Consider the following 7504-nt stretch of genomic DNA (forward strand, 5'->3'; position numbering starts at 1 on the left):
CTCCACCATTTCTCTAATTAACTCATCAATTCTATTAACATACCTCACTAATCATTCATCATCTCATTATCACAACTTCTTCTCCTCTCTCTACATCTCAATTCTTTTTCCTCTCTAAAAAACCCAAAAAAATCAAAAACCCAAAAAATCAAAAAAATCATTCATTCCTCTCTTCCTCATTCACCACCACCCACCACCACCCTACTCGACACCACCCCACCACCCGCCGCCGCCGCCCCCACCGCCGCCGACTTTTTTTTTTTTTTTTTTTTTTTTGTTATGTTTTGAGTTGTTTTTTTTTATTCGTTTTTTTTGTTATCTTTTATTTTATTTATTTATTTACCTTAGTTGTCTTTTATTTTGTTAATTCTCGTCTTTTTACTTATTTTCTCAATTCTCGCTTTTTTATAAAAAAAACTCAGATTTGAAATAATACAAACAATAACACTCCAAAAAAATATATATAAAAAGTGTAACTTTAATTGTAAATTGTATAACTTTAATGTTTTCATTTAGTATAACTTTAGTCGTAAATTGTATAACTTTAATGTTTTAACGGTACAACTTTTGTTTGGAGTTGTTTTTTTTCTATTTGTTAGTATTAATCTTAGACATATTAAAGTTATTATAATGCATGTTTTGACATTTCAAATATCGTCTTGTTTTTTATTTTTACAAATGTCGTTTCTTTAAAATTCGTCTTGTTTTTTATTTTTACAAATGTCGTTTCTTTAAAGTTATTATAAATTTTTCAGTTATGGGCAAAAGTTATACAAAAATGGACTAAAGTTATACAAAAATAGACTAAAGTTATACAAATATGTACTAAAGTTATACAAATAAGGACTAAAGTTATACAAAAATTGACTAAAGTTATACAAAAAATTGACTAAAGTTATGGACTAAAGTTATACAAATAAGGACTAAAGTTATACAAAAAATTGACTAAAGTTATACAAAAATTGACTAAAGTTATACAAAAGTGGACTAAAGTTATAAAAAAATGGGTTAAAGTTATATAAATAAGGGCTAAAGTTATACAAAAATGGGCTAAAGTTATACAAAAATTGACTAAAGTTATACAAATTTGAACTAAAGTTATACAAAAAATGACTGAAGTTATACTATTATGGACTAAAGTTATACAAAAATGGACTAAAGTTATACAAATATGGAGTAAAGTTATACAAAACTGGACTAAAGTTATACAAAAATTGATTAAAGTTATACAAATAAGGACTAAAGTTTAGTCAATTTTTGTATAACTTTAGTCAATTTTTGTATAACTTTAGTCATTATTTGTATAACTTTAGTCCATATTTGTATAACTTTAGTCAATTTTTGTATAACTTTAGTCGATTTTGTATAACTTTACTCCATATTTGTATAACTTTTAGTCCATTTTTGTATAACTTTAGTCCATAATAGTATAACTTCAGTCATTTTTTGTATAACTTTAGTTCAAATTTGTATAACTTATGTCAATTTTTGTATAACTTTAGCCCACTTTTGATAACTTTAGTCCACTTTTGTATAACTTTAGTCCATTTTCGATAAATTAATTGGAATTTATATAAGTACCTTTTGTATGAATTTAGTCCATGTTTGTATAACTTTAGTCCATAGTTGTATAACTTTAGTCCATATTGGTATAACTTTAATCCATTTTTGTATAACTTTAGTCCTTCATATGTATAACTTTGGTCCATATTTATATAACTTTAATCCAAAATTGTGTAACTTTACTACAAAATCGCATAACTTTAGTCCAAAATCGTATAACTTTAGTCCAATATATAACCGAAATCCTAAAAATCACCAATACTAACTTTAAACCAACAATACTAGATCTGAAAAAATAAAGCCATTATCTAAATAAAAAAATATAAAATAAGTAAATAACAACACACAACAAAATAATATAAATTGTATAACTTTAATTTTTGAAGAATATAACTATTGTCGTAAATTGTATAACTTTAATGTTTAAAGGGTATAACTTTAGCCGTAAATAGTATAACTTTAATGTTTTATTATAACTTTAGTCGTAAATAGTATAACTTTAATGTTTGAAGTGTATAACTTTAGTCGTAAATAGTATAACTTTTATAAAAACCAAATAAATATGAAAAATCGTAATTAATCAACAAATATTAAATCTAAAAAAAAAATTAACAACCATCAATAACCAACAAAAAATTAATAACCAACAAAAATTTAAAAACCAAATAACAATAACAAAAAAAAAACCAAATAACAATAACAATAATAACAATAACAAAACAAAAAACCAAATAACAATAAAAAAACAACACCCACAGAAAAATAACATAAAACCAAACGAAAATTAAAAAAAAATGAAAAAAAAAGAACGAAAAAAAGGAGAAAGGAAGAGCAGGGAGGGAGAAAGGAAAAAGGAGAAAGGAGAAAGGAAAAAACCAAATAAAAAAACCAAAGTAAATCTAAAAAACAAAAAAAAGACAAAAAAAGCGAGAAAACAAAGACAACAACAACGACACCACCACACCACCTTCTTCCTTTTTCCTTTCTCGCACAACCACCGCCACCCCCACCATAACAACCATGACTGACCCACCCACCTCACCTTTCTCCCCAAACCGCAACAACCACCACCACCACGAGCAACAACCAAGAATGACAACGGTACCGACGAGCAATGGAGGAAAGGCGGGATTTTCAAATTTTGAATTTTGAAAATAGGCGGCCGCTTTTTTGTTTAGATCTGAAGAAAAAAAAGGACGAATTTGGCAGAGGGTTGTTGCGGTGTTGTTGTTGGCAGGTGTGGGCGGTTGTGGTGGTGGTAAGGAGGGTTGTTGGTGTTGTTGTTGTTGTTGTTGTTGTTGTCATGGAGTTGTTGCGGTGGTAGAGGGAGGAGGGAGGCGGGTGGTGTAGGGCGCCAGTTAGGCGCGGTCGTTCGTGGCAGGTGTGGCGGTGGTGGCGGTGGTGGAGGACGTGAGTGGTGGCTGTGTTGTTGTTGTTGTTGTTGTTGTTGTTGTTGTTGTTGTTGTCGTGAAGTTGTTGCGGTGGTGGAGGGAGGAGGGAGGCGGGTTGTTGTTGTTGTCGGGCTGTCGGTTGTGGGTGGTTGTGTGTGTGTGGTGGGGGTGGGGGGCGGTAGACGAGAGAGGGAGGGAGGGAGGTGTTTGAATATGGTGAATGGTGGTGGAGTAAAGGAGGGAGGACGATGAAGTTGTTATTGTTTTTTTTTTGTTTGGTTTTTTTTTTTTTTGTTGGTTTTTTTTTTGTTGATTTGGGTTTTTTTTTTTTAGAGAATGAGAGAAAGATGAGAGAGAATGAGTGTATGAGAGAAGTGTTAATGAATGAATAATGAGGAAGTGGGTAGGGAGATTAGAATGGTGGAAGAGTTGTACAAAATTAGGAGGAGTTATACAGAATTAGGGAGGGAGATTAGGAAGGTTCATTTGTGACCCTTGAATGAGATGTAATCTCATCCCTACATCCCTTCCATCTAATGGTCCATATGAGGACTTAGGGACTTATTAGATGTAGTGGCCTTACTAGAACCCTTCTCTCTCTCTCTCTCTCTCTCTCTCTCTCTCTCTCTCTCTCTCTCTCTCTCTCTCTCTATATATATATATATATATATATATATATACTAGTATTGGTGGCCGGCTTCGCTCGGGCTACCTCTACTTATCATTAATTTTTTTTTCATTAAATAAAATTATTTAAAGTTACATAACCCAAAATATTAACCCAAAATATTAAAATTATTTAAAGTTACATAACCCAAAATTTTCATTAAAACTCTTTATGTATTTTATTTCAAAACATTGAAGTTAAAACTAAAAATACTAATTTTGAGAAAAAATTGTTTATAAGAGAAAATATTGAAGGTTATATATGAATTATATAATTTTCCTTCAATTATAATCATAAAATATTAAAACCTACCTAGTTATTAACTAATCCCTAATTTTTATAGGAGGAAGTAAAAAAAAAAAAAAAAAAAAAAAAAGACCCGTGCATTACAGGGGTATAAAACTAGTTAATGAATAGAAATTCAACAAGGGCAGACAATCTTCCAATCCAAACCTTACTAAACTTGGGCTCAAAGCTTGAGACCGGTTGAGTTCAGGCTGAACTCTGACAAAACGGATTATTGGGCCTCACTCTTAGCAGAGATCAACGGTAATAACTGCAACGACCGACCAAACATGGCAAAAAAAATTGAAAATAAAAATAACAAATGGGACAAAATACTGAAAAAAGAAACGATTATAATACATTTTTTCACGTCTGGATTCTGTACCAAATAATTATTAAAATAAAATGAAATATTGGAATATAGAAAAGGAACGATATATATAGATCAGAACGGACGGACAAAAGATGTAGTACTATTGTACAGAGACTACAATGCAGCCCCAAGTCCCAACCCCTCTGTGCAAGAATCATCAACATTCTGATCCGTTGCTAAATTCGAGATGGTGTCAACTAGACTGACTTTTCTTCATGTTAAAGTCTCCTTTTCCCGTCTTCAGGCTCGGCCCATTTCCAGCTGACCTTGACCCATTCATAGTTGGATTCGCATCCCTATGATGCACCTGACCATTAGCTCTTACACTGACTCCAGGTTCCATGTAACCGCCATATGGACTAACCATACCCATCACAGGAAACCCGCCATTTACACCAGTAGGATAGTAGCCAGTGCCATAGTTCACAAGCCACGACCACAGACGGGATAAACGGGTAACCCATAACCAAAAACCCCATACCCGGCACCAATTGGATATGCACCCGTATAAAGGCCACCACTGTTGTAGTAATAACCGGGATAGGGAGTGGAGATGGGAAGTTGGCCAGGGTAAATGGGGCTCCTAGGCCAGGAAGTTCCGTCCATGGTGGCATAACCAGTAGCCTCATTCAAAAATCTTCCACCATTAGATCTCAAATTACTTCCGTTATTCAAATTCTTAGTTGCTTCTCGAGGAACAGCCCTCTTAACCTCGACACGCTTCCCGGCTAGTTCGTGGTGACTCTTTTGCATGATTTTCTCAACGACTTCCTCGGATTCAAAAGTAATAAAACCAAATCCTCTAGGCCTGTTAGTGTTGTTGTCATGCATCACAACTACGTCTGTGATTTTACCAAACTTTTCAAAATAACTCTTGAATTCTTCTTCGGTTAGATTAGAAGACAAACCCCCTACAAAAATCTTTTTAGCCTTCAAAATTTGGTTATTGTTGCTAGCTCCATAGCTACCATCACTATTTCTACCCATAACTTTTGTTGCTTGCGAGTAAACAGGGATCGGCATTGGTGGTGGCGGTGGTGGTGGTTGATGTGGTTGCTGTTGTACTTGTTCCTTTCTTGGTATAGCCCTTTTCACTTCAACCTATTAGAATAGGTCCACGGTGAAATCAACCATCTTCTAATGAAAATTCACACGAAAAAGATGCAAACTTTGCAGCTTAAAAACATCACGAACCATAGCACATATAACCAAAAACTCTAATCTGACAGTAAAAACCTGGTGTTCAGTTTGTTCCCTACAACTAAAACCAATTTTGTTAAAAAAAAGCTTTCCATTTGTTACCAGAAAACTATATCAATTTGGCCTTCGCTTTTCAGTTGGTTACTTCAATAGAACAGCCGATTGTACAACAACAACAACAACAACAAAATGATTTGGGGTCGGCTGACATGAATCATCCTTTAGAACAGCCGATTGTAGCATAAAAAAAAATTTACTATTTCAGTCAGTTACTTGAGGGAACAGATGAATCAATTTCTTACAGAACATCAACAAAATATACCAAATTTGACCATGAGATTTGCATCAAGTTTAACATCTGAATCGTGTTTTATCTCTTGATTAAAATACTCCTCACAAAGAACAAAAATTAAAAAAAAAGTAAACAAATGATTGAGACGAACAGAGTATCAATTATGAAATTCTTACATACACGTGTACGACATCATCATCCTCGGGCAAATAAGAAGCCTCGTTTTTTTTATATTCGTAACAAAAACCATCTTTGCAAACGGGAAGCACTCGTTATTTTTCCTAACGAAAACAATATTTGCAAAAACTAAACACATACTATTATTAATCGACAAACTCGTTATAAAATTGAATATGAGGAAATCTCCAAAGCAAACAAAATCCAAATGATTCCCACCAGATAGTGAGCAACAACAATAATGATATAATCTTGGCGCACAATATACTCCATGTCATTAGTATTAGTATCCCTACTAATTAATTAATTGATTTCCAAAACAGATACTCCCCACAATTGAGGAGTATATGACAAAAAAGCTTCAAACTTTTACACACATCACATCAACAATTACCAATAATTCGTCACTTAACAACAAACTATATCCCTCACCACAAATAAAGAACAATCAATATCTACCCTTTAAATTTAAAAAATCCCCCATATGAATATTAATCAGTAATTATCGACAACCGACATAATTATCCACGGTTTCGCTAAATCACACAATTACCCAATTCAAATAATTAAATTAAATTTTAAATGAGTATGAATGCATAAATTTTCACTATCCAACATAATGATCCTCAATTTTCCGAAATCACACAATCACTATCCAACATAAAATACACAATTTCGCTAAATCACACAATTAACCACTTTAAAGATTTAAACTTTCAACCCAAGAGAAACAAAACATCACCATCCAATATCCCGATTCAAATAATTTTTTTAAAAATTCACACAATTACACAAAAATTACATGCAACAAAATTAACAAGAATACCCACATTCAAATAATAAATAGGAAAAAAATAAAAAGGAGAGAGAAAAACGGACCGTGCGACCATTAATGATATGATGAGAATGAAGAAGGGCATTGTTAACAGAAGAAGGGTCAGAAAAAGTGATGAACCCAAACCCTCTAGGAAGTCCAGTAAGTCGATCTTTAGCAATGACAGAGTATGATACGACACCGTATTTACTAAAGTGATCTCTTAAGGTGACGTCACTGGTATCACGTGATATTCCACCCACGAAAAGCTTTCCAACGTCGGTGTCCGCCATTGTTGAAGAAAACAAAGGAAGGAAGGTTTTTAGTTAAGTATAGTTGTTTAATTAGATCCAAATCTTGTGGGGGAACCTTAAAGGGGAGAAATTTAAGAAAAGGTAGAACCCTAGAAACTCTCCCTTTCACTTGTAAAGGGATGTCTATGTGTATTACATTTATATATTATTATTATTATTATTATTATTATTATTTTTAAAATTACTCCGGTAATATATATCAAGCTTAGTTTAATAAGTGTCAAATTCTGTTTTCGTATTTCTATCATAATTCTTGTTTGCTTTGCGTCGATCCAAATATAATATCACCAGGTGGACGTTTGTTGGACTTTTTATGATGATGTAACATGGTCCAATTTGGGATAACTTGTGTTTTATTGATTTAATAGGAAAAAGTATTCACATAATCTAAAGTATGATGATTAAGAGTTTTTATTTAAGACGAATAT

General features: G+C 32.8%; 1 pseudogene; it reads right to left on the bottom strand.

The window, feature by feature from the left end:
• Positions 1-4242: 4242 nt before the first annotated feature.
• Positions 4243-7244, bottom strand: LOC141640481 (RNA-binding protein 1-like; annotated as a pseudogene).
• Positions 7245-7504: the final 260 nt, after the last annotated feature.

Source organism: Silene latifolia, unplaced genomic scaffold (genome assembly GCF_048544455.1).
Source record: "Silene latifolia isolate original U9 population unplaced genomic scaffold, ASM4854445v1 scaffold_815, whole genome shotgun sequence".
Classification (NCBI taxonomy): Eukaryota; Viridiplantae; Streptophyta; class Magnoliopsida; order Caryophyllales; family Caryophyllaceae; genus Silene; species Silene latifolia.